Source organism: Pelophylax lessonae (genome assembly GCF_965119305.1).
Source record: "Pelophylax lessonae genome assembly, chromosome: 4".
NCBI classification, from domain to species: domain Eukaryota; kingdom Metazoa; phylum Chordata; class Amphibia; order Anura; family Ranidae; genus Pelophylax; species Pelophylax lessonae.
The window spans coordinates 408,625,414-408,648,942 of NC_138771.1; positions in this window are offsets into that span (position 1 = coordinate 408,625,414).

The window sequence follows — 23,529 nt, forward strand, 5'->3', positions numbered from 1 at the left end:
TGAGATACTATTTCTTCACTCCATCTACACCATGGGAGATTACACTCTTGGTTACCTTTCTGTTGTGCGTCCACTTCACATGAGGGTTTATATCTACCTCAGCTCCTTGACTAAACATTATCAGCTACCCTGGTCCAGCATGACCGTATATTGGTGGTACAGTAACCTTATGTAAGTTAGTAGGATTGGACTTAAAGCGGTTGTATCCTCGAGAAAAAAAAAAAACCCTGCAGGACAAAGACATAATGAGCTAGATTGCATCGCATACTAGCTCATTATGAAATACTTACCTTAGAACAAAGCCCCGACACGGTCGTCTGAAGAATGCTGAGGGCGCCGCCATGTTCCCTCGGCGTCTCTTCCGGGTTCGGCGGCTCCGGCGCTGTGAATGGCCTGAGTCGCGATGACGTCACTCCCGCGCATGCACGCGGGAGTTTCACTTTCCGGCAAGGCCCGGCAAGGAGCTCTGGAGGTCCGCCGGACCTCCAGAACGCATGCGCCACTGACGTTAGCGGCTGCATGCAGGTTGAATATCTCCTAAACCGTGCAGGTTTAGGAGATATTAATTGTACCTACAGGTAAGCCTTATTATAGGCTTACTTGTAGGTAAAAGTCAAATAAAGGAGTATACTACCACTTTAATCCTCTCCTTTCCTATTTACTGTATCTTTTGATACCTCATCTTATCTCTAGATTTATTAATATGTTTAATCTTTCTGTGGATACAGAGCAGCATCAGCTCTGAAAGAAGTGATTCGGATCACAAAACGCGTTGAGCTGTACATGGTGCAGTCACACCTTATCATCAAGATGTAGCTACATACATTCATCTTATTCACCAATTTTATATTATCAAACTTTTATCCATTGCAACTTCCCAATATATGGAGTACTACCAGTTATGGTTTATATATTGTTTCATGTCATATGCTGCTATTTTGTATTTCGTGTATATATATATATATATATATATATATATATATGAATTTTATTTATGTATTTATACATGTAGTTATTGACAATTGACATGTATATATTGTAATGTGCCATTTTATGCCATTAAATACTCGATATATATTTCATAGTCAGACTTTTGTCAGTTGCCTCACTCAAAGTTCCAAATTCCCCTTTTCTTACAACACACAAGGTTACCTTCCAGTTGGTATCCCAACAGGTTAATAGAAAAAAAAACAAGCACTACTGGAAGGAGCGCCAGACCAAAGGATAAAAGAGTCGAAGTTCATTATATTCAAAATCCTTCCTAGTTACAATCACAATTACCCAGTGTGCTATGAACAAAATATATAGTCCCTGACCATGCTTGCTGGACCACATGTCAGCAGTAAATGTACCTTGCAGCTGCCTGCCTTGCCCAATAATGCCAAAACATTGCCATCCACTTGATGATAAAGAGCTGGAATAGTCTTATGTGCAAAAAATAGCGAAAAAAAAGCGAGAAAATGTGTACAGCACATTTTGCAAATTCACAGAAGTGGGCAGAATCAACAAAATGGACAGGCAGGAGCTGTTAAGCCAGCATTTTGGACAAGCTTGAATTTGGATGCTGGGCATGTGGGTGGCAGGGAGTGTACTTTTTTTTGGATGCAGCACCCGGGGCAGAGAAATTTACCGGCTGCACTCTACATTTGGTGGTGTGCTGCTGGCAGATGTGTTGCAAGGACCTTTGACATCCTTTGATATACCATAATCCCTGTCAGTGAAAGCTGCTGAGAGGTCATGAGATATAGGGGGGGGTAGACATGAAAAGTGATGAGTAAGGAGGAGAAGAATTGTGTCTCTTGTGTGTGGCTTTTAGGTGCTCTTGCCTATGGGCTAAGGGGTAGGAGGTTAAATGCTGTGTCAAGCATGTGGTACCCAAATGGTTGGTGTTTTTGCCATGCTTGATCTGCTTGCGGAAAATATTGCAAATTGCAACAGTGCGATTGGCTGCACATATGTTAAAAAAGCCCCGCACAACTGAGCTGTGGGAAATGGCCCAGATGATAACCACTCCACAATCTGATGGAATAGGGTGGCTGCTCTCTACTCTTCCATGATGGCTGCCTCTGAAGACATCCAGCATCCTCGGGGGTTGTTTCTCCCCCTCACGTTCCTCCTCTGCTCTATCTGGCACCCAAGTCACATCAGTGACCTCATCATCAGCATCCCAACCATCTTCATCATCACTGAAGCCAACTTCGCAATACGCTGTGGCTGGGGAAAACAACTGTCAATTTGTTGTTTATCAATGTCCTCCCGTCCTGTACCTCAGAACCATCAGCAGAATCAAGTAATGGCTGTGAATCCTCCAGAAGTAAGTGGCTGAAGCTGTGTTAAAATAATTCAGCTGACTCCTCCATGCATGATGCTGGGGGAGGAGTAGCTGTGGACAAGAAGGCAGAATAGACTGCTCTGGCATCTGTGGTGGATTGCACACTAGTTTCAGCTAGGGTCATAGAGGATTAGGAGGATGAGAGGGTTTAGTAAGCCAGTCCACCACCTTCTCTGCATGCTGTGGCTGGATAGCATAAGCAACATCATTAAACAGAGAAAACTGTGCCCTGCCTGGGGATAGACCATGTCTACCTTTGCCTGTGAACACAGATGCTGCTGGCCCCCTCATAGTGGCATGGGAACATCTACCTTTTAGGGATGGGCAAAATGACCCCCTGTTCAATTCGCACCAGAACTTTCGAACATCATGAAAGTTCGGAACCGAAAAAGGAACCCCACTGAAGTCTAAGGGACCCGAAATCAAAAGTGCCCATTTTAAAGGCTTATATGCAAATAATTAGACATACAATGGATATGGGGGTTCAGGTACTGCCCTGGGGGACATGAATCAATGAAACAAAAGTTTGTAAAAAAAACATCATTTTTAAATGAGCTGTGATTTTACTGATGCCTAAAGTGAAAGCATCAAAATGAGAAATAACAATAAAAATGAAAAAAATCCTTTCAATATATTGCCTGGGGGGTCCCCTTATTCTACCTGTAAAGTGGCACATCTGTGTCGTGTATAGAAGCTGCTGCAGAAATAATTGCATTTATTAAGCCAAAAAAAATGACATTTTCCCTGCAAGCTTTCTTTATTTTGCAAACAACGGTTTGGAGAGCCAGTTTGTATGATGAGGCCACAATGTAGTGCACTGTGAACAAGATTAGATATTTTTTGGATAAATTCTTGTGTCTCATCGGCATAGACTTTGGATATAAGTGACAGGTGTGGAAAAATTGGGCTTTGGGTGTCAAAGGTGCCTTCACACCGTAACTCTATAAAGGTACTCTTGATGAAAGTAAGAATTGCCTTGCTGTCAAAAGTTTAAACGATATGCACCTGTCAAACAGATGCATAAAAATTGGTCTTTGGGTGTCTGTGGGATCTTCACATCATAACCCTATAGAGGTACTCTTGATGAAAGCAATAATTAGCCTCGCTGTCAAAAATTGAAACGATAAGCATCTGTCAAACAGGTGTGCACAAATTGGTCTTTGGGTGTTAATTGTGCCCATCAAACCTAAACCAAAAACATTTCTTTCAGACGAAATCAACACCCACAACACTAGGCAGCCTAGATGTCTTGCAGAGATTCCACGTCCCAAAAACACTTAATCAATGACAGCATCAGGGGCTTTATAGCTGCTGGTAATCCAGGACTGATTCATTTGATAAATGTCAGATAATCCACGGAGTCTATGGACAGACACGTTCTCTTATCAGTAACAAAACCTCCAGCAGCACTGAATGCCTAATCAGAAAGCACGCTGGATGCAAGGATTGCATACTGAGCAAGTTCTGGCTAGTGATCCACTCTCATGACCCAGTAACCCAGTGGATAGTCAAAAGCTCTCCATGTCTGTTTTCAGCCCTAGATAATCGTCCACCATACGATGCAGATGCTGCTGATGGGATGTGGAAGCTGAGAGCCATGCGCGGCAAGGACTACAAAAATTGTGAAATGCATCACTTAGGTGGCCCACTCCTCCATCGCTCCTTTCTTGACCAACAGAAGCCTCAAAACTACGTTTTCCACGACACTGTAACCTACCAGAGTCGGGAAAAGCTGACTTTGGTATGTAACGCACTGAAATATACTGCGTTAAATGTGCCGTAAGGCACAGAAATATACTGTGTTAAAGGTGCACTAACGCACTACAATATACTGCATTAAGCGTGAAATAACACACAGCAATATCCTGCGGGAAATGTGCGAAAACGCACAGAAATATACTGCGTTAAACAGCATGTAACGCACTGAAATATACTGTGTTAAACGTGCAGTAATGTACAGAAATATACTGTGTTAAATGTGCATTAACGCACTGAACTATACTGCGGTAAATGGCACATAACGCACTGAAATATACTGCGTTAAATGTGAAGAAATATACTGTGTTAAACGAGCACTACCGCACTGAAATATACTGCAGTAAATGGCACGTAACGCACTGAAATATAATGCGTTAAATGTGCACTAACGCACAAAAATATACTGCGTTAAACGTACAGTAACGCACAGAAATATATTAAATGTGCAGAAATATACTATGTTAAACGTGCACTACCGCACTGAATTATACTGCAGTAAATGGCACGTAACGCACTGAAATATACTGCGATAAACGTGCAATAACGCACAGAAATATATTGTGTTAAACGTGCACTAACGCACTAAAATATACTGTGGTAAATGGCACGTAACACACTGAAAAATACTGCGTTAAATGTGTGATAATGCACAGAAGTATACTGTGTTAAATGTGCCCTAATGCACAGAAATATACTGCATTAAACATGCAGTAACGCACTGAAATATACTGCGTTAAACGTGCACTAACGCACAGAATTATACTGCGTTAAACAGCATGTAACGCACTGAAATATACTGTGTTAAGCTGCAGGTAATGCACAGAAATATACTGTGTTAAATGTGCAATAACGTACTGAACTATAATGCAGTAAACCTGCCCCCCCCCCCCAAAATAAACTGACACTAATGTAAAAATAAATGGTCACTACACTCACAGTGACTGAACTATCACAAGATTCACACTAAACTGATATTCTACACTGACAATTGAATCAGAATAGCACACTATAGCACACAAATTCTCTAGCAGCACTGAACAGAGCCCTGTTCTATCTCTCTCCATGCCAATATCACACTACAAATGACCGCTTTTGAAAGAATACTTTTATAGTGTGGGGTGGGACTAAGAGCAATGAGCCATGATTGGATAGAGTCATCATTCATTTCTCCAATCATGACTCTTATAGTACTCTGTGCCCTGATTGGCAAAGCTTTGATTGCTTCAGCCAATCAGGGCTTCCAATGCACCGTGCTGTGGCGCAGTGCATTGTGGTAATTCGGCGGGCCAAACAAAAGGTTGAATGCCCCGATAAAACTCGGGTGTTCGTCAAACGGGCGAACAGCCAATGTTCAGCCCGGACCAATACTAACGCCCATCCCTACTGCCTTTCCTTGTTGGCCTCCCAGACATGATGGCATGAGGGGGGGGGGGTGGGAGGGGAGGGTGGGATTATTACCCAAATTACCCAAATTTAATAGAAACTGGGAAATGTTTGATTGGATGTTTGATAGAATCAAAAGCAGTCATTAAATTAAAGATTGACGCTGACAGAAATGTAAAAACTATAAAAAAATAAATATAAAAGGGGAAACACCAACGTTGCAGTCAGAAAAACTGCAGATGACAAAAAAAAGGGGGCAGGCACAGGACAAAAAAAAAACACACAGCAACCAAAAAAAAGGGGTGTATACAGCACTGTATACAGCATTAAATGTTATGTAATGCTCTGTTAAACACTGCACTACACTAACATACAACACTGACACACTATACTAACACACTATACTCACACACTATACTCACACTACACTAACACTCTACACTGACAATACACTATACTGGCACACCATGTTCATAACATTATACTAACACTACACTAACACTCTACACTCCGAGTCACAATAAGTGAACAAGCTAAGGCTGGGTTCACACATGCAACTGCCAAATCTCACAGCAGGGGGACTGGTGTGACCCAGTTCACTGATTCAGGTGCGAATTAGGTCCAAACTTCTGTCTGAATTTGCACCTGATTTGGAGCCAAAGACGCACAGGACCCTTTCCAAATGAGGACCGCGGCCACCCCAGGGGTGTGTGAACCAGCTCTAGTGAGAGCTGGCCACACTCTCCTCCTGTCACGCGAATTGGATGCAGGGAAATCAACATCCAATTTTCAAAAGTGTGAATCCAGCCTAACTCGCTGGTAGCAAAGTGAGCCCTGCTCTATCTATCTCCACTCCAACACACTGCAAATGCTTCCTATAGGAAGGAACCTTTTATAGTGTGGGGTGACATTGAGCTGTGATTAGAGAAAGTCATCATCACTTTGTCCAGTTAGGGCTCTAACAGTGCTCTGTGCCCTAATGAACAGTGGTCAGGTGCAAGGCTTTATACAATTAGGGCCCTAGAATGCACTGAGAAGCATGCAGTGCATTGTGGGGCCCTCAGTGGGTGAATATTCCGCTGAGCAACCCGCAAATTTGGGTGTTCAGCCAAACAGGCGATGTTCAGGCCGAATTTTTACTTGACTCAAACTATTCGCCCAACACTATTTGTTAGCTTTGGTCAACTAAACCTGCTTGTGAAATCTGACAACATGCATTTCTTTTTATCTGTAAATAATATATTTCTAGATGAACAGTATTACAGCTCATTTGGCAGGACTTTAAAATCTGCTTTACCTAAATACCTTTCATGGTGTCATTTTTCTCTAGTTTATTCATATCACACAGTCTTTTGTTTAACTTTATAGAGCTGAATGTATGCTTCTTGTTTGAACTATTATTGTATGGTACAAATACTTTTCTGTATAAAAAATAAAGAAAAAACTTGCTTAGGATTTTTTATATACTCGTGGCTTAAAGACATTTTATCCATATTGTTTTTTTACGCATAATTTACCATAACAAAATTATATTGTCTTGCTATAATCCATAACAAGCACATATAAGATTTTCTTTCAGTCTGTAATTTGAACTTTTGAAAACAGGTTATACTTCTGTAAATGATATAATTAGAAGTTGGGCTATATTTTTGAGACAAGATTTTACAACTTAACATTTTGTATAACCTAAAATAAAGCTGTGTCACATGGGGGTATCTTAATGAATGCAAACTGAAGCTTTGGCAAGTTGTCATAAATCATTTAAATAACCACACCAAAAAAAAAAAAAATTCTCTCAGTCTCTCTACAGCTCTGAAGGTAAAAGAGGCCAGAGTGTTGAGGTACCTATATTCCCTATTGAAGCTACATCTAATATAATTATTATACCTTGAGACATTGTGACTGGTGAGTCACCAGCTAAGTACCTTAGCAACTGGTTAGTACCTTAATGACTGGTGAGTATCTTAGCGACCGGTGAGTAACCTACGGGTTTTTCCCAGGAAGATAGAGATAGTGTAGGTAAGGAATAGTAGGTCGTTATACTAATTGTCCCCATAGAGTAGAGGGTAATAATGATCGACAGGATTGGGGATGCCACTCAGTGCATGTATGTGTTCCTTGATGAATCAATCGAGGGCGAATACTGCTGTGCGAAATGTGAGCGACTTTTTTCTCTGCCAGCCCAGATCCTGGATCTAGAGAACAAGGTAGCAACACTGCGTAGCGTCAACAACCTGGAAAGGAGCTTGGACATTACCCAGCAGGTGCTGGCAGGGGCCAGCATAGAGGAAGGTGGAGACGTAGGCACCGGAGGTAGGTAGGTGACCGTTAGAAGGAGGGGAAGAGGGAAGAGCACTAGGGAGACCAGTCATGAGTTGGTACACCCTAACAAATATGCCAAGTTGCATGATGATGGGGAAATCAGCTCAGGGATGGCAGTGCTGGAGAAGGCGCCCTCCCCCAGCTGCCAGGGGAGCGGCGGCCCCAGGAAGGAGCGGGACCGAGACTAAGGAAAGGTTCGATAGGTTGTGGTAGTGGGGAACTCAATTATCAAGAGGACAGAGAGGGCAATCTGTCAAAATGATCATGGTAGCCGAACAGTATGTTGTTTACCAGGTGCTCTAGTTCAGCACATCGCGGATCGGGTGGAGAGATTATTGGGTGGGGCTGGAGAGGACCCATCGGTCATGGTGCATGTTGGCACCAATGACCAAGTAAGAGGAAGGTAGAGGATCCTAAACAATGATTTCAGGGACTTAGGGAATAGATTGAAGAATAGGACCTCCAAGGTGGTTTTCTCTGAAATACTGCCTGTACCTCGAGCCACACAGGAGAGGCAGAAGGAGATTAGGCAACTGAACAAGTGGCTGAGGAACTGGTGTAGGAAGGAGGGGTTCAGGCTCCTGGAGAACTGAGCTGACTTCTCAGTCGGCTACCGGCTCTTTAGTAAGGACGGGCTGCACCTTAATGGGGACGGTACAGCTCTATTGGGGAGAAAGATGGCCACAAAGTTGGAGGGGCTTTTAAACTAGGTGTTGGGGGGGAGGGCTCAGAGGTAGCATCAGTTAGAAGGGAGCAAAGGACAGAAGTTATTGTTGGGGTCAACAGCGACAGTAGGTCCGTAATGTCTACAATTGGGGCGGCCGTGCGGACAAACCCCATACCAAACAAGAAAAAAATTAAGCACTATTCACTATCTACTTCAACAAATCTAAGAGGGGTATACGCAAATGCCAGTAGCCTAGCTAATAAAATGGATGAGTTGCAACTGTTAGTACATGAGGAGGATATAGACCTGGTGGGAATAACTGAAACTTGGTTTGACCCCTCACACGGCTGGCTGGCCAATATCTAAGGGTATTCTGTGTATAGGAAGGACAGGGTAGGAAAAAGAGGGGAAGGGGTATGTCTCTATGTCAAGAATAATGTAAGTGTGGTAGAGAGGAGTGATATTATGGAGGGGATGAGTACGGTGTTAGAATCTGTGTGGGTAGAACTCCATAGGGAAGAAGTAATGGGGAAAGTAATTGTGGGGGTTTGTTACAGGCCACCCAACCAAAGGGAGGAGGTAGAGCTGGAATTTATATCACTGTTGGGTTACGCGGCAAAGCTGGGATCAGTCATCATATTAGGGGACTTCAATTATCCCGACATTGACTGGGAAGAGGGGACTGCACACTCACCAAAGGCCAGTCTCTTCATGGAAACCTTACAGGACAACTACATGTCTCAGTTGGTGGATTCTCCTACTAGAAAGAAATGCAATGTTAGATCTATTAATTACTAATGACCCAGATCTAATCTCAGATGTAGGAGTCCGGGACAACTTGGGTTCTAGTGTTCACAGGATGATCACATTTAGCGTAAACCACAATATAGCGAGGCAAGAGAGCAACATAAGAACCCTTAACTTCAGAAGGGCAAACTTTCCCAAACTGTGCTCAATGTTAGAGAAAATAAACTGGGACCAAACACCAAGAGAAGGTCCATCACCAAGAGAAGTCACATGGACAGCCTCTTACCAGATTTATGTGGGTAACAAAGTCTTCAAATTAGCATAAGCCAGATGTTCAATCGGTGGATCTCACTGATATCAATCACATCAGCCCAAACCTTAAGGTATGTTCCAGGAGAAAATAAAAAAAACTATCATTGCGCAGGCATCCTTTAAACTGTTTATTGAAACACCAAAAAGCTGCACATAATGTACTCACATTTTCTCAGAATAAACAGAGCATAAAAACATGGCAGGGATGTGATGTGGATTTGTTTCCAACCAAGAAAATGGCCGACCTCCTGTGGTACTCAGCACCACACGGGGCTTATGCTTACGCGGCTTAAGCTAATTTGATGGCTTTGTTACCCACATAAATCTGGTAAGAGGCTTTCCATGGGACTTCTCTTGGTGGTGGACCTATTGGAACTTTCTCACAGTGTCTAATTATCTCACTGGAGGAATACTTCTGGAGCACTGTTTCTTTGAGTGCTGCTTTTCATGTGAACATTTGTTTCTTTCCCTTACCGATTGGGTGTAGTGTCAGCGGCTCAAAATCCTGTTATTGGACTTATACTTATCATCTTTTTGTCTTTTTTCATCATTGTTTGTTCTAGCGCAATATATTGTTCTTTTTTACATTAGGAATATATTAAACAAAAGTATCTTACAGTGCATTCCTATGGGAAATACATTTAGAAGAGCCAAAGCAAAGCCGCGGTGGCTAAACCGTAATATAACAAAACTTATTAGGGGAAAAAAAATGGCCTTCAAGAAATTTAAATCGGAGGGTACATTATCGGCTTTTCAGCATTACAAGGAATCAAATAAGAAATGTAAATACGGAATCAGAATGGCTAAAATCAACTTCGAGAGACAAATAGCAGAGGATAGTAAAAAGAACCTTAAGAAATTATTTAAATATATTAAAAGCAAAAGAATGCAGACAGAGCATATTGCACACATAATTAACGATGAGGGGAGGATGGTTACAGAGGACACAGAGAAGGCAAACATGCTAAATGCTTTCTTCTCCTCAGTCTTTACACAGGAAAAGGAGGGGTACACTGACCATGACTGTTTGGTTAGCAGTACTTCACTGGACATGCCGCTATGGCTAATAGAGGGTGAAATCAGGGAAAAGCTGGATAAAATTAACACAAGTAAATCACCAGGCCCGGATGGCGTACATCCAAGAGTACTTAAAGAACTCAGTAAGGTTATATCTAGACCACTGTTCCTGATCTTTGCTGATAGTATTTTGACAGGAACTGTACCTGGTGATTGGAGGAAAGCTAACGTGATACCGATATTCAAAAAAGGGCAGAGGCATATCGTGGGAAATTATAGGCCGGTAAGCCTGTTGTCAATAGTATGTAAACTTCTGGAAGGGATGATAAGGGACCATATCCAAGATTTTGCTAAAGAGAACATCATCAGCAGTAATCAGCAGGGGTTTACTAAAGGGCGTTCTTGTCAAATCAATCTGTTAACATTCTACGAGGAGGTGAGCTGTGAGCTAGACAGGGGGAGACCTGTGGATGCAGTGTACCTGGATTTTGCAAAGGCATTTGATACAGTTCCCCACAAACACTTAATATATAAAATAAGGTCTGCAGGCATCGACCACAAGGTCTGCTCTTGGATACGGAACTGGTTAAATGGGCGTGTCCAAAGGTTGGCAATAAATAATGCATACTCAGACTGGTCTGGGGTGGCTCAGTCCTGGGACCAATCTTGTTCAATGTATTCATAAATAGCATTGAGGACAGGATCAGTAGCTCAATTTCAGTTTTTGCAGATGACACAAAGTTAAGCAGGGCAATACCTTCACATAGTGATTGACCTGAACAAAAATCGCAGAGTGGACAACTACATGGCAAATGAGGTTTAATGTGGAGAAGTTTAAGGTATTGCATTTGGGGACAAAAATCATAAAAGCACAATACACTTTAGTGGGGAAACCTCTGAGGGAATCAAAAATGGAGAAAGATCTGGGGGTCTTAGTAGAAGATAGACTTAGCAATAGCATGCAATGTCAAGCTGCAGATGCCAAGGCAGGCAGGATATTGGCATGCATAAGGAAGGGGATGTATTCCAGAGATAAAACTATAATCCTACCACTTTATAAAACACTGGTCCGACCACATCTGGAGTATTCTGCCCAGTTCTGGTCGCTAGTCCTCAGAAGGGATGTGTTGGAGCTGGAAAGAGTCCAGAGAAGGGCAACTAAACTAATTAGGGGTTTGGAGGAACTTAATTATAAAGAGCGCTTACAAGCGCTTGATTTATTCTCCCTGGAGAGGAGATGCCTGAGAGAGTACATGATAGCAATTTATAAATACCTTAACGGTGATATCAACATAGAAAAAAACTATTCAGTCGCAAGGAATGCAAGGAATGCACGAGGACACGAGGCCATACAATGCGATTAGAGGAGAAGCGTTTTAACCTCAGGCTAAGCAGTGGGTTCTTTACAGTAAGAACTACTAGACTGTGGAATTCTCTACCACAAATGGTTGTTACTGTGGGGAGTATGGCTACTTTTAAAAGACTCTTGGATGTACACCTCAAGGATCAAAACATTCAGGGGTATGGGAGGTGATTACAGCCACACACACTTACACAGGTTGAACTGGATGGACTATTGTCTTTATTTAACCTCACCTACTATGTAACTATGTATCTTTAATCTGTATAATGACCAAACATGAGCCAGCTTCTATAAATAAAGCAATTTTATTTATTCACTTAAATAAGAACAGCCACAAATAATACCAAGCTATGAATACTTTTCTTCCTTTTGTGAGTATCCTATAAAAGTGCACTATATGGTCTGTGGGTTGTTTGTTCCAGTGATCTTATTATAAAGGCAGCTACCTTACACATGAACAGTATGTTTTGCATTTTATAGCTCCATGTGGCCCCAGCCAGGTATGCAATAACTCCCAATTTACATTCTGTCATTATAAAGCAATATCTGGAGTTAAGACAGGAGTCTTAATAGATCTCACCTTATCCCCTCATCTTAGCTAAATCAAGGGTCCCTCCGTTAGTAGGATGAATCTGCTTTCAAACTAAGACAACTAGTCAGCATATCCCAACTCCCAATACTTAGCCAAATACAATAGTTATACGAGGTTAGTTCCATTTCTGTAGTAAGCTTTACTTCCAATGTCAAGTATCAGACAGTGCAGGGAAGAGTCATTGCAGAAAAATGCATTGTGTTACCGCTGCAACAGGGTTCATTTACAGTATAGCATATCCCTGAAATTTTGCAGGTAATCCCAGTTTTTTCAAGAAAAACCCTTTAAGAAGCTGGGATTATTTGCAAAATATTACCATTTTTAGGGCTACTATGTAAAAGCTATAGGAAAGGTTATTTTGCAAAAATAAATTAATAAGCTAAAGCTCTCAAGTTTATACAAATTGGCCAATGACAAAACAATTTAATAGCAAAAATTTTGAGCTTCTATTTATTTACAGTACCAAATCATTTCTGCACATTTAACACAGTATTTTTCAGTGTGTCAGTGCAGTTTTACTGCAATATATTGAAGTGTGTCGGTGGAGTGTGCAGTGTCAGGGTAAAGTGCACCAAACACCAGCTTTCAGCGCTGTTGCATTTCAAATGACAATTGCACAGTCCTGCAATGCTGTACCCAAACAACATTTTTATCATTTTTTTCCAACAAATATAGCTTTCTTTTTGGTGGTATTTGATCACCACTGGGTTTTTTATTTTTTGCTAAAACTTTTGCTAAAGCGGGTTCAGGTTTAATCAATATACCCGTAACCTCAGAAAGTATTTCAAAGATTTTCCTCCAGAAACTGATAAGTCCTTTACAGGACCAAAATATATGAACAAGAGAAATCCCCCTTGTAGACAGTAATATACTAAACATGGTAACAGATAAGCATAAATGGAGAAGGAATATATCAGCCCAATCTGAGCCAGCTTCACCCTTGGTACTTACAGCTTGATGATAGAAAAATAGGATAATATGCTGTGTGGGCAACAGTCCAACCGGGGAAGACGTCTACTATTTCTTTACCCACCTCCTACTAACTTTCACATCTATTTTCTATATGCAGTATCCGTTGGCTAGTTACCCATCTATGCCATCTACTCTACACACCTGGGCTCATTTAATTCTTCCTTTTGATGTCCTCTTGTCGTCCCCCACTGGCCGGAGACCGGGCTCCCACAGCTCCCGGTTAGACGTCTTCCCCGGTTGGACTGTTGCTCCATTTTATTGTGTTACCTTTGTATTCATCTTTTTTATACATATACCTATGTCTTTATGGTCATTTGTATGGATGGTGACATTTATCATTAAAATGTTGTTCTTTCTGCTACTTGGTTGTACACCCATGTGTTTACTTTAGCCATGTTATACACCCCAACCAATATGCACTTCATATAAAGTCCCACTTGTCCCCCTTCCTTATGTTTTCCTTAGTGTTAAGGTTGCTAGGCCTTTGGCTTTTTTTAAAATTACTACTGTGGCATGGAATCATGCACATGTTACCTGTCTCTACCATATGCTATATGAACGCCGACTGTCCTATGTATTTTTAATTTTACCCCCTTCCCCCATTTGTCATTCATGACTAGGGATGGAGGCACCTCAGCTTTGACTAGGTGTTGCCTCATATAAAGTCCCAAACTTTCTCCTTTGTTGCAATTGATTAGGGATGGAAGTGCCTATCTGGTTGGTTATATGGCTTTTTTACTCATCTACTATTCTATGGGGTGCCCTATGCCACACAATTTCATTGATTTAACAATTGCCACCACCTGCCCTTTACCATGATCACGTTGGTCAACATTATGTATTGATCTATTTCACTGTGTGGACGGTGGTACCGTCCGGGTTGCCGTCAGGCGCCGGGAGCTGCGAGGCACACCTGGAGCCTCCCTCCTCCCCCTTAGCCTTGACGTGGGGACGTGGGAGGTTTTTGCCCGCTGTGCTTCGGCGTCACGCATCCCGTGCCGTTACGTGTGACATCATCCGTTTTTGGCGCCACGGCGTCGGCACGTTGGGCTCCACCTGCACTACATAATAGGGGGAGATCATGGCGCCTCAGCTCGGGTTGACTGCTGCCACCCGTGATGTGGCATCCTCGTCCCTTCCTCTGAGTGCTGACGTGACGATGGGAGCTGTTCTTTGGCCGCTATTGGGTACTATCTGAGGACATCCCCTTTGGTTATCTTCATTCATCCCTCTTTTTCCTTTTTCCCATTTTCTCCCCTGGTTGTCTTGGTTTCTTTCCTTCTATTGGGTCTAAACCCACCGCTTCTTTGCCTTGGGATGTGGCTTTTTATCCCGGCCACTCCATGCTCTATTTACTTACTATTTCTTTACCCACCTCCTACTAACTTTCACATCTATTTTCTATATGCAGTATCCGTTGGCTAGTTACCCATCTATGCCATCTACTCTACACACCTGGGCTCATTTAATTCTTCCTTTTGATGTCCTCTTGTCGTCCCCCACTGGCCGGAGATCGGGCTCCCACAGCTCCCGGTTAGACGTCTTCCCCGGTTGGACTGTTGCCCACACAGCATATTATCCTATTTTTCTATCATCAAGCTGTAAGTACCAAGGGTGAAGCTGGCTCAGATTGGGCTGATATATTCCTTCTCCATTTATGCTTATCTGTTACCATGTTTAGTATATTACTGTCTATAAGGGGGATTTCTCTTCTCTCTTTGCAGTGACAAGGGATGCATCTGCTCCTGAAGAAGTGGAACTTACTCCACGAAACGCCTAGAGCCGTTACCATGCATTCCTTTTAATATTTTACCTATTATACCGAATTGGTTTTATATGCCCATTTTTAGCCTTGGCTTCATCTGTTCAGGATCCATCAGCTCTTTATTACTGTGTATTTATACGCTATTCCATTGTGTTACCTTTGTATTCATCTTTTTTATACATATACCTATGTCTTTATGGTCATTTGTATGGATGGTGACATTTATCATTAAAATGTTGTTCTTTCTGCTACGTGGTTATACACCCATGTGTTTACTTTAGCCATGTTATACACCCCAACCAATATGCACTTCATATAAAGTCCCACGTGTCCCCCTTCCTTATGTTTTCCTTAGTGTTAAGGTTGCTAGGCCTTTGGCTTTTTTTAAAATTACTACTGTGGCATGGAATCGTGCACATGTTACCTGTCTCTACCATATGCTATATGAACGCCGACTGTCCTATGTATTTTTAATTTTACCCCCTTCCCCCATTTGTCATTCATGACTAGGGATGGAGGCACCTCAGGTTTGACTAGGTGTTGCCTCATATAAAGTCCCAAACTTTCTCCTTTGTTGCATTCCTCAGGCAGGGCATATGGAGCGACACCATTACAGTTTTCTAAGACAGATATACACATATATGAAAACCTAAAAAAAAAATATATATATAATATTTTAAAAAATAGTTAATTATTGTTATCCACCAATAGCCTATAGGTGCTCCTTGGATTTTGAGACACACTATGCATCTAGTTTGTAGTATCCCCATACTTGGTATGCATAACAGAATGTGTTTTGGGGTGTAATTATTAGACATGTACAGAATGGAAGAATTAATTTCAGATAAATTTGTTATGTTACTAATTTAGTTTAGTTGATTTCATTTTGTTTAATAATTTTCTAAAGAAATCCAATTTTTTTTAGCAATTTAAAATTGGATCGGTCGATAAATTATCGACCAAATAAAATTCTGTGTTAAGAATAGCTGGTTGTTTAGGAGCGGGCCGAGAAGCCGGTGTTCTATCAGAATACCACTAACTATCAGATTCTGCAACTGGAAGTGACGTACGGACAAGAACAACTTACTGTGCATGTGTCATGCATTCCAACACGGCTGCTATGTATTCCAATAGGTTTCCTAATGTGGCAGTAGACAAAGCAGAGGCAGACATTTGTACGTCACTTGCAGTTGCAGAATCTGATAGTTAGCGGTATTCTGATAGACCACCGGTTGCTACGTGCTTAACAACCGATGACTCATCAGATGTCAGCAGGCTTGCTTGCTGAGAGCTGAAATGTAAACAAAATGTCGGCAATAGAAAAGTTAGAAAAAAACAGCGTGGAGTTCTCCCCAAAATCCATACCAGACCCTTACCAGAGCATGCAGTCCAGCAGGCCAGGAAATTAGAGGACGAGCAATGACTCCACACTCCTATTGAACCATACCAGGCCACAAGCCCCCCCAATCCCCAAGTATGGGGGCATGTGGCCAGAGGGCTTATCAGGAAATGGAAGCCCCCCTTTAACAAGTGGGCCCCCAGATGTAAAAAGGGAAGAAAGACAGTACAATGGTTTTTGACAATTCCTTTATTAAAAATAAAAAATAATGTCCCTCGGTGTAGATCCATCGTCTATCAAGCCAATCAGTGCACCGCCGAATCAGAAAAAAAACTCCAGCCTCGTCAGAGGCTCCCTGCCAACTGCCTGGGCCTCTGTCTGACATTTTCTAAATTGGTAAGGGGTGGAGTCACCCGATGAGGTCAGTGGGCGACCCTGCCCCATTGTGACATTACTGACTGGGGCATGCTGGGTCAATGATGTCACAAGAGGGTGGGTAGGCCCCCTGACGTCATCGGGTTACTCTGCCCCTTAAATCTTTAACCACTTTACCACCGGAGGATTTTGCTGTCTTACGTCCAGGCCACTTTTTGCGATTCGGCACTGTGCGACTTTAACTGACAACTGCGCGGTCGTGCGACACCGTACCCAAACAAAATTTACGTCCTTTTTTCCCAAAAACAGAGCTTTGGTGGTATTTGATCACCTGTGCGATTTTTACTTTTTGCGCTATAAACAAAAAAAGAGCTAAAATTTTGAAAAAATAACAATATTTTTCACATTTTTTTATATGAAATTCCCCCCCAAAAAAATGTAAAAATCAAAATTTTTTAACATTTTTGGCCAATTTGTTTTCTGCTACCTATGTTTGGTAAAAAAAATCACAATAAGCGTATTATTTATTCTCTACCACAAGAGGTGGTTTCTGCGGGTAGTATGGTGGCTTTCAAAAGACTCTTAGACTTACATCTCAAGGATCAGAACATTCAGGGGTATGTGAGATGAGTACAGCCACACACACCTACACAGGTTGAACTGGATGGACTATTGTCTTTATTCAACCTCACCTACTATGTAACTATGTAACTATGTAAAGTGGACAGAAGGCTGCATGATACAATACTAAAAGCCCATGAACACCTTAAATGAGAGCCTTAAATGAAGAAATTATTATAATAAATAAATAGGTAAATAATAATACCAACATTATTGTGGTAAAAATCAAACAATAAACGGTGCAAAAAAATTATAAAAACGACACATTAAAAGGAAAGAGAGGGGAAGTAATCAACCAGTGTTATCTAGGGAGGAGGGGGGTTTGAGAGAGGAGGGAGAGGAAAAGAGAGGAAAAAGAAGGGGGGTGTGGGGAGGTGAAAGACAAGACAAGGGATATGCATAAAGGGAAAAAGGAGGGCGGGGGTTGGGAGGATGGTAAATGATATCAGTGTTAAATAAAATTATGCATTTCTATTTTCTCATTTAACCCATTAGGAGACAAAGTATTGAGCTTAAAAATCCAGAACGCTTCAAGCTTGCAGAGCAAAGCGAACATTTCATTGCTTGTTACAGTTTTTCCGGAAATATGTTTAATTGCCAAAACGGTCAAGCCTTTAAAGTCTTTGTTGTCATGAACCAAACAATGTTTGGGCACACTATGTTTATCGCTTCCATCCTTAAATAATTTCCTGTGTTCACCTATCCGTACTCGCAAAGTGTGTGTGGTGCGGCCTACATAAAGAAGGTTACAGGGGCATTTTAATAAATAAATGACAAACTCAGACAAACAAGTGATAAACTGTCTATTATTAAAATCCTGGCCTTTATTATCAGAAAAAATGGATGTACCACGAGGGATGGATTGGCATGTGAGGCAACCTTGTGCTATTTTCTTATCTGCAGTAAGGAAAACTGGTCTTTATTTTCTCCATTTTATTGAAAACCACTGTGATGGTAGCACAAATAAGCAAACAATTACATCTGACCTGATGGTAACAGATTTGAAAAGGCAATGGATATATTCCTTTAAACCTTAATTCCACCTTTTAAATCTTTTTTTTTAATGTTCTTTTTTATTGAAATTCAACATCATACAAGGAAACCAACCTTAACACAGTCAGATACATTGCAACAGTAACAAAAATGCAACAGTAAATGGGGAAGAGGGAGGGGGGAGAGAAGGGAAGGGAATCCGACATAAGGACCCATACATTATACCATCAGCAATAAAAGAGGAAAAAGAAAGCAAGATTCCAGTATTAACATACAAAGTAGGCATTTCCCATATGGAAAGAGAGCCCGTAATAGGGAGGAGCGAGAGCCGCCCCCACAGCCCCCCGTGGGAACATACTTGCCAAGGGGGAGGCCCCCGCATCCCCTCCACATGCTCAAAGTACATTCAGGGATAGTAACTCCAGCACTGCCACACCTTCATAAAGTGACCATATGAAAGGGAGTTTACTGCCAGCGCTTTTTCTAGCACATAGTTGCCGTTGACCGTTGATACTACTTCAGAGAAATTAGGCACTTCTAGAGAACGCCATTTGCGCAGGATCAGAGTCCTGGAAGCTAGAAGGATATGGGTAACGACCTGTCTGTACACCTTTTAAATCTTAGCATATTTACACTTTTGTTCCGTTTTTTACTTTGCAGAAAGGAAAATTGTTCTCTATTTTCACAATTTTACAACCATGTTTTATATGAATAGATATTAGCTCACCTGTGGATAGGTAGGAGGAGAACAAAAGGTAATATAGTGAAAGGTTACATTTTTACAAAACATAAAACATGTGTGTTCTGAAATCAAGTAGCGAGGCTCTCAAATTAAAAGGTTACAAGCTGAGATAACTAAGTCTTTCTGTATCCACCAAATCCTCAATGAAAGCATTAAAAAATCAATCTACATGATGCCCTGTAGAATGCAATGGCTGTGGATTTTAACCTTTTAATACTTGCTATGGTTTTTTATTTATGTATTTATTTTTAATACATACAAATATATAAAATAACTTTTTCAACACCAATACCAATATTGTCCTCTCCTGTATAAATCATATAAATATTCTTTAAGCACACAGTAAGTCTACCGAAAAGTCATTACTAATAAGAAATAGTATATTTTGTTTGGATAATCTCTTTAATACATTTTGGGGATTATGTTTGCTAAACAATTTTTTTTGTCATTCTTTTTTTGTAAACTGATGTACTATTCTAATGTAAAAATCAAAACCAAAATCAAAATTTGTGTCATCTGAGCTTCATCTATTAAATTCTGAAATGAATGGCCTTTCTTAGACAAGCAGGGACAGAACTTAAACTCAGTTGGTGTGAAATTTGAGGTGCATCGCTCCATAGTGTCTGCCGCTACAATGGACTGTGAGGGCTTGTTTATAGTTCATTTATACAGACTTCAATGTCACAGGTTAAATGTTAACATCAGATTATTAGTACCATTGTCTACTCTGCTGCAAAACTGGATTCTATCTGATCAAGAAATGTACAGCAGCAAGTAAGTGAGTTTATTACAAGTATTCCTGTGCAGCACAACCAGATAATATTGTAACTGTTGCAATAGTTTCCATGTTTTTACATCCACCTGCATCCGCCTTCCTCTGGATCAACTGCGGGTATAGGATTGTGTCTATGAGATTGTATGGTTGGGTTTTCTTTGCTGTTTTTTGTTTTTTTATTGCATGAGCCAGATGGACTTGTGTATTTTTTTTAACCTGACTAACTATGTAACTATGCATATACATTGTATAAAAGGAATGGATTTATTTCTTGTACTTTTGAGATCAATTGTTTCTTTTAATGAATTTTTGCGAGCGCTGATCTAATTTTATTCACTTGTACTTGTGGAGGATTTGTCTAGTTCATTTCAGCTGTTGAAACTTTGCTTTCAGATTGTTTTTCCTTCTTCTTGCACTGGAATACCCCCTTTGTATCTGCTCACTTTGACATCCAAACTATCTTTAAGCATAATCAAATAAAACAGCTCACCCGTCTATGATGGTACTGGTCACAGATATGTGCACAATCTGTTTGCTCTATTCAGGGCCGGAGTGGGACTCATTTTCAGCCCTGGAGTTTCATGCCTTAGACCGGCCCACTTTAGTTCACGACTGACTATATTTAAAAATTATATTAAAACCTCAGAATATAAGTTTGCAATGGCGCACTGTTCTCTACAGCCTTGTAATTCATTGTATTTTTCAAAAAATATCATAATTTCCAATTCAGTGCAAACACCCCCCTACACTGACCCCCCCCCCACACTGACACCTACACTGACCCCCTACACTAACTCCTCCTACACTGATACCTAGACTGCCCCCCCCCACACTGACCCCCCCTATCAGTATAGACAGAAAGGGCACAGAGGAGATATTCGGGTATAACAGAGGGATTAGGCTTAGGGATGGAGGAGTCTCACTTACCTGTTCCTGAGGCGCCTTAGATTTAAAAATGGCATTGCCTGGCGCCAACACATCATTGTGCAAATGTTTTGGCCAATCAAACTCTTTATATAAATATGAAATGTTGCAAAATGATAAAGCCTACGTATCCAGTCAGGCAGGGGCAAGGTGTAAAGAGCAAATATCATAATTGGTCTCTGAGTTTGGAACAGTAAACTGAGATATGATTGGCTGCTGTGAGGTAACAGACACATAATTGCTAATCCTTGAACTGCTTTTCAATTACATTGTAATTGCAGATTTCAATATGTTTGGTGTTCTTGTAACCCATATACACAGCAACTACCCTCTTTAACGAGACCTGCCTATTGGCCAGTCTTACCCCTACCTAGCATTACCTGTAGACACAAACAAGGGCCAACAGCAGTGGAATTACACAGTACCCATCTTCAGACAACAGCAGGTATGGCTACCCAGTACTCACCTGCACACACCAGCAGGTGGGCTACCAGGGCTACCCAATAATCACCTGCAAACACTGGCAATAGGCTACTCAGTAATTACCTGCAAACACCAGCAATGAGGCTACCCAGTACTCACCTGTTGACACCAGCAACTGGGCTATCCAGTAACCACACTGCAATACCTGCAATGAGATTACTCAGTATTTAGCAGCAGATACCAGCAATAGGATTACCCAATATTTACCAGCAGACACCAGTAATAAGGCTACTTATCGCTCACATGCACACATCAGCAGTGGCACTAACCTGCACTCAGCTGAATACACCAGCAATGGGACTGCACAGGACTCACCTGCAGCAGCAATGAGGTTAGCCAGTAATGACCTGAAGACACCGCATGCGCCACCCCTGGGAAAGCTCATATACGTTCCGCTATTCCCGGGAATAGCTGAACGTGTACGGCCTTTCCTGAGCAGCGGCAGCGCATGCACGGTGACATGTTGGCGCCAGGCGGCGCCATTTTTAAATCGAAGGAGCATATCGGGCCGGCCGATCCAGTGCCAGGACAACGGCCCTCATGGTCACCAGCCCACCGGGAATGATCTTGGTGCTCCCGATTAGCCAATCCGTGCCTGCTATGACAGCTGTCTTAGAAAGGATAGCCCATAAACTTGCAGATATTTGCTTTTACATCCTGTTGTATTTTTGGGACGGGAAGTTAAGGCAAATTTCCCCAATGGGACACAGGAAGCAAAAGAAGAAAAAAACTTACAGGGGGTCCTAATCCCTACTTACTAACTGTTTTTTTTTAAATTAGGTATTATATACTTTAACCATTTCTGGACCGGAAGGTTTTACCCCCTTAATGACCAGGCCATTTTTTGTGATACAGCACTGCGTTACTTTAACTGACAATTGCGTGGTCCTGCGACGCTGTAACCCAATAAAATTGATGTCCTTTTTTTCCCCACAAATAGAGGTTTCTTCTGGTGGTAGTTGATCACCTGTGCAATTTTTATTTTTTGCGCTATAAACAAAAAAGTATGACAGTAAGCAATATTTTTTACTTTCTGCTATTTAACATTCCCAATAGAAAAAAAAATAAAAAATCATATTTTTTCATCATTTTAGGCCAATTTGTATTCTGCCACATATTTTTGAAAAAAAAAAATCCCAATAAGTGTATATTGATTGGTTTGCGCAAAAGGTATCGCGTCTACAAAATAGGGCAACGATTTATGTCCTTTTTATTTATTTATTTATTTTTTTTACTAGTAATGGCCGCGATCAGCAATTTTTAGTGGGACTGCAACATTGCGGCAGACAGATCGGACACCTAACCTTTTTGACACTTTTGGGGGGACCAGTGACATTACTACAGTAATCAGTGCTAAAAATATGCACTGTTACTGTACTAATGACACTGGCAGGGAAGGGGTTAACACCGGGGGCAAGCAAAGGGTTAAATGTGTCCCTAGGGGGTGCTTTCTAACTGTGGGGGGAAGGGCTTTCTGCATGAACACAGAGACCTGTGTTCCTAAATGAGAGGAACACAGGATTCCTGTGTTCATAACTGACAGAACAGCGGTCTGCCATGTTTACAATGGCTCTGTCTCTACACGGGTGCTCGGTGGCAATCACGGCCATCAGACCCGCTGTTAGGCTTCCTGTGTGTCAAATGTGCGCTCGCTTGTGCGCTCCCTCTAGCGGTCCCGCGAAGCGATGTACAGGTAAGAAATTTCACGGGACAGAGCCGACCTGCCGCAGTAAAACTGCGGCGGGCGGTTGTTAGGTAGTTAAAGCTGAATGCAATGCATTTTGTGAATGATGTGCACGTTGAGAGGGTGACTCTCCAGTGCTCACTACACTACATTGGCTCCACAGGAATCCCACATGTATGGTATATTCATACTTACATCAATCCAATGTAACTTTGCAAAAAAGCCATACATGGAATTTAGCTTTATGTTATGCTGTGACCTGTTATATTGCTTTTGGAGCCACTCAAAGTAGAGGTAAAAGCATATCCTTGTGTCCCAGAGCATGGGGTGCAGGCTTGTCCTGATACCAATCCAGAGAGCTAG